This window comes from Ambystoma mexicanum, chromosome 1q (assembly GCF_040938575.1).
Source record: "Ambystoma mexicanum isolate Mex_15411 chromosome 1q, UKY_AmexF1_1, whole genome shotgun sequence".
Taxonomy (NCBI): domain Eukaryota; kingdom Metazoa; phylum Chordata; class Amphibia; order Caudata; family Ambystomatidae; genus Ambystoma; species Ambystoma mexicanum.
The window spans coordinates 446575269-446587426 of record NC_090922.1 but is presented as its reverse complement, the minus strand read 5'-3'; positions in this window follow the sequence as shown (position 1 = coordinate 446587426).

Sequence of the window (12158 nt, the reverse complement as noted above, 5' to 3'; positions counted from 1 at the left end):
TGTGGTGGCTTGTGTTCCAGTGCAGAGGGTACATGGCCTAACAACTGAGACTAATCTGCACCTTTTGGTGATAGGACCAAGAGTCATTTGCTAAAGGCGTTTTCCCTTCTGTAATGGCACGATATACTAAAGAATTCTAGCATGAAATGTGCAGAGAAATGATAGTGGTAATGTTTAATTCGAAGCTGTGTATCCATCACTTTTTCACTATACTGCTCTCCCCTCCAGAATTACATTTTTGTTACTGCCAACCTTATTTTTTCGCTTATACTCAAATAGTTAATGCAGCAGAATATATTTGCAAGGGTCCCCAGTCAGTTGATGCACCTTCTGCAGAAATCTGTGTGCAATCAACATCACCTGCCATTTATTGTTTGACATAGTTAACCATTTTATTAAGCGAAAAAATGCTATATTCCCACAAAAAATAAACATACTTCAAATTACAGAAACCAGCTTTGCGACTTTAGGCTTGAGAAAATAGTTGTATGCAGCCTTCTTGAGTAAGTGCTACCTCACTTAGAGGTGTGAATGGCCCTTCATCTCCGCGGTCATTTGTGCTTTCATGGCTATAGGGCATAGATCATTGTCCAGGAAAAGCAAACAAATCCTGGCCAGGCCTCCTTCAGTGCAGCCATTAGAATGTTAATCTCTCTGCATTGCCGCATGTTTAGTGTGAAATGCCACCCCCTCCACCTCCCAATGCCTCCACTGCCTCAGGTCCAACTTGCAATGCATCCTTTCTAGGTGGGGCCAAGGAGATGACCTTGGGGCCTGGCCCCACTGCTGGAGCTGGGCCTGGTCAAGGCTCTTTGTTGATCAGTCACCCGTGCACTGCCTCCGGGCCTACCACGCACTTAGGGGCTGTAACTGTAACCCTACAGCCTCTTGTTCTCCTTGCACTACCCAGAGCCACGCTGTGCTGGCTGCACTTACTCGGAGCATTGCTGCCCTGTTTTCCCCTCCCCTCTCCCTTGCACTCCCCCCACCTTTCCCCTTGCACTTCTCGTTCTCTCACTTGCACAATCTGAATGACACTAGGCCTAGTAAGATAGTTTTTCTTATCCTCCCTCTGTCTTCCCTCCCTTGTCTTGTCACACCTAGAAACACTTGTGTACAGGCACACAGGCACTTGTGTACAGGCACGTTATAAATGACTTTTCATATATCATATCATTTTATCACAGATGCCCAGAAAAATATACAATGCCGCAGTAAGAAACACCTACACTGGCAGCACACAAATGCCATTCTTGCCAGGTAATTACACTTGCAGGACTAAATTATCAGAAATGCCCAGTTAAAAAATGTCATACCAAACTGAGGACTGACTAGACTGGCTGTACCAAAATGCTTTCCTAGCCACTAATACCACATATCATTCCTGCTTAACCTGGACACGGACGACCATTATGATTTATCACACAATCCCGCCCCCACACACATCCCCTCCCCCTCCTACCCCAACCTCCAAAATCAGCTCCTTGGCCCAGAAGTACCTGCACGTCCCTCGTTTTATGATATGATAGGTTATTTATAACAAGCTTAATACCCAGAGGTTTCTAAGCGCAGACCCGGGGATCAAACCTGTGTTTCTCCGTATCATCTTGCTTCCAAGGCGAGCACGTTGCCCTTGAGCTATCCCCCTGTAATTTTGCCTCAGTGCTTACGTATGAGGCTCCTTGCTTCATAGGTAAGTACTGGGATAAGGAAGAGTGGGACTAGGAGTTATAAAAATTACAGGTAGCTAAGTCAGGCATTACCTCTATGTACCTCTACCTCATAGAACTTGTGTATGAGACAGAGAACCTCATACACAAGTACTGGGACGAGGAAGAATGGGGCTAGGAGTAATGAAAATTAACAATAAGTAATCAAGGCATTAAACACAAGTAGTGGCGCAGCACCATTGAGCTGACTGGGCTTCAGCACTCCCCCCCACCCTGAAATTTTGGGCTATGTTGACTCGACCTGGCTGACCTACAGAGCAGTTGCCGGTCAGAACAGGAAACGGATGTTAAACGGCACCTGGGTTTCGCTGTTAGCAAGGGCCCAGCAATTTCTAACGTAAAGCATTTCACTGTTAGTACCTGCATTCAAATGCCACATTTTTTAGGCAATTGAAATTGTGATGATGTTGGTTTAGTACTTGCATGCCAGGGAAGTGATTGGAAGAGTAGAGAGGGACCAGGAGACCGCTCATTCTCACAGCAGTCCATACCTGGGTTCTTTCAGACTTAAAAGAGAGAGTTAACTGCTTGTAACACTGAAGCTGCACTAGAATAGTCTCATTAAAATGCGTAAAGAAGTTAGATGCCCTCACACAAATTAGTTTGCCCCTCCCCACCGCCTGTGGAGTTAGCGCTTCTCCCAAAAATTGAAGGCTTAGCCCCCCCGAAATGTAGGTTTTGTTGCGCTCCTGAACACAAGCACACCCACCATTCAGCATACACACACATCTACCCCCAGCCATCCATACATTTAAGTATGCACCCTTTCACCATACACTAACATATGCAGCCACCTATACATTTAAGTGTGCACCCTTTCACTGTGTACACACACACACGTGTGTACACACACACCCCCACTTGTGTGCACCCTTTAACCACTCCCACAGGCAGTCACCTATACATTTAAGTGTGCACCCTTGCACCATAGACTCACACACGTCATGGGAATGAGGGGAGCCCTATTACTTCAAAAATACATTTTCTTTTTGCAGTCACTCATTATTCCAGTTAAGGACCGAACCATAACAGACAAAATGTCTTTATGAAGGATGAGTGACTTCAAAAATAAACTATTTTTGAAGTCCTAGGGCTCCCCCCACCACATGACATGGAGGCCTGCGGCCTAGGGTCTTCCATGTCATGGGGAGGGGGAGCACTCAGACTTCAAAAAGAAAGTTGCTTTTTGTAGTCACTATGCCTTCATGAAGACATTATTTCTGTTACATAAATAATTTCTTTATGAATGTAGATTGAATTCAAAAAGAAAAAATGTTTATGAAAAAAGAAATGTTTTGCATTTTTGTCTTTTACTCCAAGTGGGGCCCTATCCCATGGCATGTGCTGGCGGTCCCCCCTGCCCCGGCACCGCAGGAATTCCGGGAGGGCCCCGTTACGCCAGTAGGTATCTGGCCAGTGCTGTTTTGAGGCCCTGGATCATGTCAATGGAGTTGGCCGGGAACTCATCAATTATGTCTCTGGTGGCATGCATCTTCCACTGGGCCAATCGCCCCTACATATGGGTCGAAGTCTCTGACCTACCTGGCCCATCTTGGCCCCATGTTGCAAGTGTCTGTGACATCGAATGTGCCGGGTAATTGCACAGTCAGGGAGTCTGCCACTCGTTGATGTCCCTGTTGTTGTGGGGTAACGGGTACTGTGGCTGGTATGTTCTGATCCAACATTTTGGGGGTAGCTTACTGCGCTGCTGTAATGAGTGCCTGTAATGACCTGTCCAGATGTGGGTTGTGCCCACTGGGTGTGGCCTCCAGAATAGGCACGAGCACAGTACACCCCCTTCCTTGGGCACTTCTTGGCCTTCCCAGGTTCTCCAATGTGTCCTATGTGTCCATCTGCTGGATATATCCAGCTATTCACTCTTCCCTTTCTTCTTGGAGCTTCCCCGGTGGGCAAATGGCCACCTCCTCAAAGCAGGAGCACCGTTGCTTCTGGTTGGATTCCCTGCGTCTCGTGGTCCCCCGAAAACTTTCACTCACCGCTGCGGCCCTAGGCCAGTGCTTAATTTGGTAAAAAAATAAGTGCCAGTGCCCAAAAAATATTGGCCCCATAATGCCGGGCGCGGCACTGCCCTCAGCGTGGGTGCACCGTCCACGCCAGTTCAGTGCTAGACCTAGATCAGCCCACCATTAGCCCATCACACTGCTGCTGCTCCATGCCACATGTTTGGTGCTGCAGCAACTGCTGGTACAGGCTAGCAGTGGGATGGATGGGGAAGGGCACACATGGGTTGAGAAAGTATAATGCTTTAAAGTTGGAAAATAATTGTTATGGTAGGTGTAGTGGTTCCAGCATTCCGGCAAACCCAGAGGCAAAAGAGTGCATTTGAACACACTTCTAAGTTCTAGACCACACTTGTTAGACGACTGGACCATACTTGCTGTCCTCGAAGTGATAATGCATTTGATAAAATTGTTGCAAACCTGTGGATGTTATATTATTTGTCAATTTTGTAGAATGACCCCCCACCGCCCAGCCCACCGCCCTGTTTCCCAAATGGCTCTGAGTGGAGTTGCGTTGCAATCATTGTCCCAGGACTCAGGATAGCTCAGCAGCAATGTGGTCGATTGGAAGCAAGACGACACGAAGCAACACAGGTTCGATCCCCGACTCCTTGCTTAGAAACCTCTGGGTATTAAGCGCGTTATAAATATGCAACTAAGACATGCTCCTCCTGTAACTGTGCCTCGATGCCCCCGGGCTGTGTGAGCGCTTTAAAAATGCAACTAAATTAAAAAGCATTCTGTTTCAGTCATTGTTGCACTGTATTTGCCTCTACCCTTTCTGCCCCATCTGACAGTCTGTTAAAGTACACCAAGTATTGTTAATCGGTTACCTCAGGAAGAGCACCCTCTCCTCAGCCCATTCCTCAATCACCTCATCCAGGTGTTTTGTGTAATCGATTTACTCTCAAGCCCTTATCAGTCAGTCATCACATCTCATAAATGCATCCCCCTTCACCCTTTCTTCAAGCATGAGGATGGTGTTGTATAACTTGGAAAAAGTCATTACTTCAAGACATTGTTGTGAAATCAACGGCATGTGCTACTTCTGCTTTACTTTGCTACTTTCCACCTTAACACATCTTAAAAAATGAAATATGTTTTGTCACCCAATATTCAGGAGCCAGAGGAGAATGCATATTCGGATATTTCCTTCCCACTGACATGTTATTGACATACTTCACTAAACTGCGGGGTGTAACAGAGACCCACCTCTATCTGAGGATTCCTATCTGAGGATTGCATGTGCTCTCATTCAGAGCACATGCTCGGAGCATATTGTAGCCAGGTTAAGGGGCCACATCTGGTGTATAAACCACACATCAGGATAGAAAACATGCGCTGGAATTATGTAAATAAATGTCAGCAAAAGACGGTTGAGAATTATGCACAAATACTCAACTAGTGCTTTTATTTATGACGACACATTAGTGGGCACATGCACCATGTTTATCCCCATCTAGTTTCCATGTGTGGATCTTTGCCTAAAATGGCATTTCAGAAGTTCGTCTTTGTGTGGGCTTTTCTCGCAAAGTGCAGCTGGTTCGGTTTCGGCCCAATACGTGCACCGTTCCGGACTGGGTCCCCTCGCTGAAGCTCGTTTGTGAACTAATGAGGCCGATAACATTAAAAGGAAGAACGGAAACACCCAGGCAAAAATTCACAGTTCATGTTTCGCTTAGATGAATGTTATCCAGGGTCGGACTGGGGCATACAATTGTCTTGAGTCGGGCTCGGCACCAATGAAAAAGTGTCCAAAGTTGGCAACGACATTTCATTCCTTTTGTGACAGACTAGTGGGATCACACTGCCGCCCGTGCGCCGCCCGGTCCTGGGCCTTGCCCTGCCTTGCCTCAAGCACATAGGCTACCTTCTGTGGGGCCGCCACCGCCACGCTGAACCTGATGATGACAAAAATAGGTGTGTGGCGCAGAGGCCCCACGGAAGGTAAGATTTTAAAAGAAAAACATATATTTGAGTGGCTGGAGCCCATCACTTTAGAAGTGTTGGGTCTCAGCCGCCACTCAAAATAAGTTATTTCTTTTAAAAACTACCTTCCGTGGGGCGGGGCCCCAGCCACCGGTCCCACGGAAGGTCAGGTTTTCAAAGAAAAAAGTAAAAAATGTACTTTTGGGCACAATCCACGGGCCCGGCCGCCCGCTGCAGTCATCCAACTCAGTCTGCGGCAGCCCCTGGAACAGAAATTGGCCTGAGCCTGGCACTGACTGCAGTCAGCAGCACACTGCACACAGGTCACCATACTTGCCAACCCTACCGATTTAGGCGGTAGGATACCGCTTTTTAAGCAGTCCTACCGCCTACCGACTTTCGTGGCCGCACTACGGATTCTCAGGCCTGTGCCTGAGCCCCAGAGCACTGGGGGCGTGACTGCCCATCTCATATTTTGATTGATGACGGAGGCGTGCGCCTGGCCGCGCACGCCTCTCATCAATCAAAATCTGAGATGGCCCGTCACGTGACTCCAGCTCTGCCCTGCGCACCGAGTGTCTGCCTCAGCCTGCCAGCGTCATCGTGAAGTGCTGTGAACCTTTGGGCAGTGGTACGGGTGCCTCAGCTAAATTGAGTCTCCAATCAGGTAAGTACACTTTTAAACTTGTTCTTGTGTGTCAGCGCCCTGCTGTACATAGCGCTAAAAGGCACGCACTTCTGGGCGCCGGAATGTCATTTTCTCCCATGTGCCATTTAATAAAAATAAAAAAAACACAACTTTTCTGGACTTAAACGCAGCTGCCGTCTTACTGGGGATAAACAGGCTCTTAATTGTCAGCCTTTTGATTATCTGTGAGCAGGAAAGTCGATTTGAATGTTTTTTCCTTAATTGCATTAAGCCAAATTTCTTTTTAGCTGCATTTTACCACTGTTTTAATGCAAATGTATAGGTGGGTGGTTTGGGTAACGTATTTGAGAAGCAGTGTGTGGGGGGAGGGGTAAAGGGAGAAGGTCCCTCTGTTCCGATAACACCCCTGGCCTGTTGTTCTGGTAAACATATTTGGCTAAAAGCAATTCGGTAAGAAAAAGTCAGAAAATCATCTAACCCTTTATCTGCACACCCAGCTTTGCCAAGTGATTTTAAGTCGTTATTTCAGCATGCACTATAACACCCACGAAAGAGAATGCATACACATACTGAACGGCACATTTGAGCTCGCTTTGAAAGGAAATGGTTTGCTAGCTCTTCATGTAGTACACAAGGACAAAAACAAGTCAAAATGATCGCAGAAACAATTATGTTCGGCCTGTATTTTACGTTATAAGCCGATATTCAACAGAGCCATAGGAGACTTGCACATTTTGCTCTTACGAATGCACTCTGGGGTGTACTGCATTCATGTGGCGCAGTACAAAGCACAGAATAAGTAAAATAATATAAATACGAATTCTTGCCAACATTCTGTGACCACGATGTAGGATTTTTCAAGTTTCAAAAATAATACAGAGCATAACAATGACATCACAGGACATTACAAAACATACATTGTTGGCACCGCTGAAACATTCTAAAATGCACAACTCATCCAACAGCACAACATGGAAAGACGCTCAAATGTTTAAAATGTATAATTGTGAATGGTAAGTTGACACGAAATTCAGTTACCTAACTTCACAGAAAATAATCACACAGAGCTGTTAGGCAATGTTTGCCACTGCTCTGTAGCAGCAGCCTGGGCAGTATATATTTATTTCTGCAATGCAGATTGAACACTGAACAACATAGAGACTGATACCCACCTCAGTCACTTGCCTTTAGGGGTGGTTCACCTAAGGTCTGTCTCAGCAAGAGTGCAGGAGACAGTCATGTAGCTGTCGGGTCAGTGGATGGATCCGAGTCCATCACTCAAATGTATCACTTACCAGCCCACTGCACAGACAGATTAATTTCCTTAGAGTCACACAAATTACCTGACACTGTAAAAAGCAGTAGGATCTGTCACCCAAATCTGTAGGCGGTAGGACTGCTTAAAAAGCAGTGGCCTACTGCCTAAATCGGTATAGTTGGCAAGTATGCCTTCCAGGCCCCCTGGGCTGAAAATGTTGCTGTGGAAATGTCATTCAATGACGTTGCCCTAATTACCAGAGTCAGTCATTTGATTTCTATTTTAATTATTATTAGGGAAGCACACCACAAAGAGCCTTGTGGTTTAAAAATCAAATAACAGTGACGTGCCTATAAGCCACAGTTAAGAAGGCGCAAAAAACAAAGGCACACTGCAAAACACACCAAGCATGTTTACCATTTTAAAGAACACTGTCCCCTGTGTGTCAAAAACAAAAGGGAAAGGTGCTGCTGCTGACTGCACTGGGAAAGGTAAAACATTTACTCACAAAGTGACAATTTTCTGAAAAATCATTGATATACCCCTGTGCAGATCTTAATTGCACTTTAAACGGAAAATGTCTGGCATGCGTTAGCTGTCAATCAGCTCTTACACTCCATCCAGCCTCAGCCAATTGCATCCTTGCACCCGTATTGCCCGTCCCTGAAGTGCAGCTCATTAAAATAAAAATGTTACGGTCTGTGTTGCGCTTTGCACTTTCCATGAGGTCTTGCCCTTTATAAAATACCAGGCATTTTGGGCTCTCTATGCAAGCGCAGTACAGACTGAAAGTGGACCCCCGCACAGCTTCAGTTTATTAAATAGGCCCCTATGTGTCTGTGAGTGCATGCAGGAACGCAAGCTGCATGTAAAATTCGGTGGCCACATCATCATTGTGGTGTCTGTTTGACACCATCACACTAGGTGGCGACATCTGTATGGCCCATGTCTACAGAAGGAAAAATAATAGAGAGCACAGCAATTCTGCATTGCTCCACCTGAGAGGAAATCATCATAGGATGTACAGAACATAGCTTCACGGAGGGTGTGCGGGGTGTCATCATTATGCTACTTACTATTTCTGAACCTTTAAGATTCCTACAGATTTTTGGTCACAGAATGTTGGCATGTATGGGTCACACAGACAGAAGCCTGGGCGCGGACGGGCCCCTGGTGGGGTCCTGACTCCTAGGCAGTCAGGACACCACCAGGGGACCGTGCCGGCACACAGGCCCGACCTGGGCCTTGCCTGATCACTTGACTGTGACAGGCTCAGACTGCACCGCACGCAACAACAAGTGACTTACCTGCTTTGCCGGCTGGGACTTGGTCTCCTGTCGGGGCCTCAGGGTGGGGTGGGCCGAGTTTGCACACTGGCACCTGCACAAAAAAAAAGCAGGCAGAGGGGGCCCCAGGAAGCAACTAGGCCGCACCACGCATGGCAGGCTCTCTCTCTCACAAGTCAGGACCGACGACACCACGCCTCAACACCGTCACTTCACAGTAACTCGTGAAATGAAGGTGGTGCCGCGCTGCCTCCTGTGGCAACAACAACACGTCACCATGTAATTTCACTGGCTCAGAAGAATAGCCAATGAAAACTGCACATTCTGTGTTACTATACAGAATGTATCAAATACTGCATAGTAACAACAGAATGGTAGTTTTCATTGGCTGTTGTTTGTAACAGTTTGTTGTTCATTGCTATTGCTGGCCCCTCCCAGGCCCAGCCAGCCATGGCCTGCAACCTGCAAGCACGAGAGAGATCGAGATCAGAATGACAATTCCCAAGAATTTATAATCGAAGCAAATTGAAGTGGAAGAACAAACAAAGCAATTGCACTTGCTCTGGCCCTGCATGAGTTCCGGTGCCCAAAAAAGAGTGCCGGAGTTGGCCACCGGCAACCACCCCCACAAATTAAGCACTGCGGCCCTGAAGTACTGCCTCTGGGCTGGGCGCTTCCTCCAATGACGCGTTAGCATCGGTCGGGAGCATCCCACTCCTACTGACGTATGTGCCCCAGCTGCTGTGGTAACGGCTGCACGTGCAGGTTGCTGTCCTCATCACAAGTGTCTGCCAGGGACGGCTCTTCCAACTTGACGCACTGTAAATAGAGGCTGAGTTTGAATGTATATTGGAAGTGACCAGAAGCTTACCGAAAATTGTTTTTATAACTTTTCACATATTTGGCTTATTCTCAAAAAAGTGATAGCCACTGGAATTGCACTTGGAAAGGTAATGTTGAGGTTGTTGCTAAAGCCAAAATCACCCATAAAGGAGAGAGCTTTGTGTTCTTAAAGAATGTACATTGCCAGAATGCAACCTGTTCTCGTCCACTTAGAACCTCAAAGTGCCTGAACAGAGGTCCCAGGAATGCACTGTCAATATCCTGGTGAGGAACAATTTCTCTGTGCCTCTCCTCTAATGCTTTTTATATCCACGGTAATTAGATGTTGAAGCTGCCAAATACCAGGATCATGGAGAAGAGGGGTTTAGGCAGGAGGGTAAGAAGATGAGACCAATGAGCCTTCCCTGGTTGTGAGTGGAAAGGTTTATGCAGATTAACGAGCCTCGAGTAGAGCTGTAAGTGTAGAGTCTTAGTGATACTGGTGCGCTTAAGGTCGATAAAACGGCCAGGTGAATATCTGCGTGGACAGATTTAAGTAACAAATCTAGATCATAGTCTTCTATGGGTAAGGGTGTGAGATGGGTGTTAAAGGAGGAGGAAGTTGAAGGGAGTGGGAGCAAAGAGTTTGACAGATGTGCTCAAAGGAGGAGGTAAAAGGCAGGGCTCGAAAGAGGGTCAGATGGCGAGTTCTTGCTGTTCCAAAGGACAATACCACTGCATCCTTTTGATAGTAGGGGAGAGCGAGAAAGTGTAGCAAAGCCAGTATGGACCGCAGCAGGCGTTGCAGTGTCATTTGGTGTGATTCTGGTTTCAGTGATGGTCTGTCAGGGTGTTTGGGGTGTGGATTGGGTGTTCCAGCGGCCCTTGGTGAGGTCACTAGGAGGCAGAGAGGGTGAGGGAGAGAGTGAAGGAGAAGCAGATAGATGACGGACAGGGCAGATCAGGTTGGAGTGGCAAGAGTGTGCGTGAGATGGTGGCTATGGTGTTGTTTAGATGGTGAGTAGAGGATAGGAATGAGGAGGGGGGTTAGGGAAACTGTGGATCAGAGCAATGGGGAGGCGGAGGTATTGGGGGGTAGAAAGAAGACAGTGAGGGGGAGACGGTTGGGTAGGAGCATGGTAAGAATGGAGGAGTGGGTAGGTGGGGGAACAGAAAAGAGGAAGGTCGAGGGTACCCTTGGCAAATGGGCAGTGGGTCAGAAATTCAGGTAGATAGGAGTGGGGTTCTGTAGACCAGTAGTAGCCGGGGGATATGTATTGAGATTGTTTGTAGGATTGTGTGGGGAATACATTCAGATTTCAATCGGGGTGCACAGGGCTGTATGTGACCAAAATGGAATGTCTGATTCACCTTACCAATCACAAAGCTACTTTGGGGGATGGGTCTCCAAAAGACAGCAAGGGGGGGCAGCTATCAGTGGTGGACAAAATGGACGCCAACATGACTTATTCCAAACAGTAGGTGCTTAGCCAGTCCTGTTTTTTTCTTTGCATTCTGGGACATGTAGTTCAATTTTTTCCATAATAAAACTCGGACTACAAGTCCCAGAATGCAAAGAAAAACACAGGACTGGATAAGCACCTACAGATTGCAACGGGTCATTTGGCAAGTATGCATTCAATGTGTGCCAGAGCCTGAAGACCCAGAGCATAAATATGTCCAAGCAGATGGTGCAAGAGCTTGCAGGCTGTCAGAGCGCTATTCCCAGGTTCCTTATCAGAAGAGGTTGGAGGGTTCTTGAAAGAGAGTACAGACCGCTGCATCCAGCTGCATCTCTAGGTCCCATTCATTGCAGCAACTACTTCTCTGTGTGAGTAATCACAATCATCTCATTGGACCTACTGTAGCATGTGCAATAAGATTCAGTCAGTTCAGCATTCAGGTACTACGGTTTCCCAGCCCTGGTATGAGTGTTCCCTTTTTTGCACTCACCGATAAGAGTTCACTTCTCGGTTCACTCCTCTGTGCTCCGCCTTCCCGCGGGATGCCCAGCAAGCAGTGCTTGCTGTCCTAGGCAGTTCCCAGCCCGTTCTTCCATGGTGGGAGCTGTTGAGAGCCTCTCTCTCTCTCTCTTAGCAGCCGGCAGCACCTTGGAGGCTTCGATGCCCCACAGCTCCTGCTGTGGGCGTGAGGGAGGGGGGGGGACTGAAGGAGTCTCAACCCTCTCATTGCCAGCCTTGGCCCCAGCGTCTCCCTCACGCTCCTGCTTACCCCGGCTTTTCTCTAGCCGATTCCTCCCCAGCCTGCTCCGCTTCCATACACCGCCTCCTTCGCCAGCTCCGTCTCCTCAGGCCATCTCTCGCTCTTATACACCTGTGGCTTGTTAACAGTCTGCAGCTGCAAGTCCTTCATATTAATTGCCTGACCCTGGTGAAGCTCATCAGTCGGACATGCCTGGCTATTGTAGTTGAACTCCTCAAAATCCCTCTTCCTCGTCTCAGT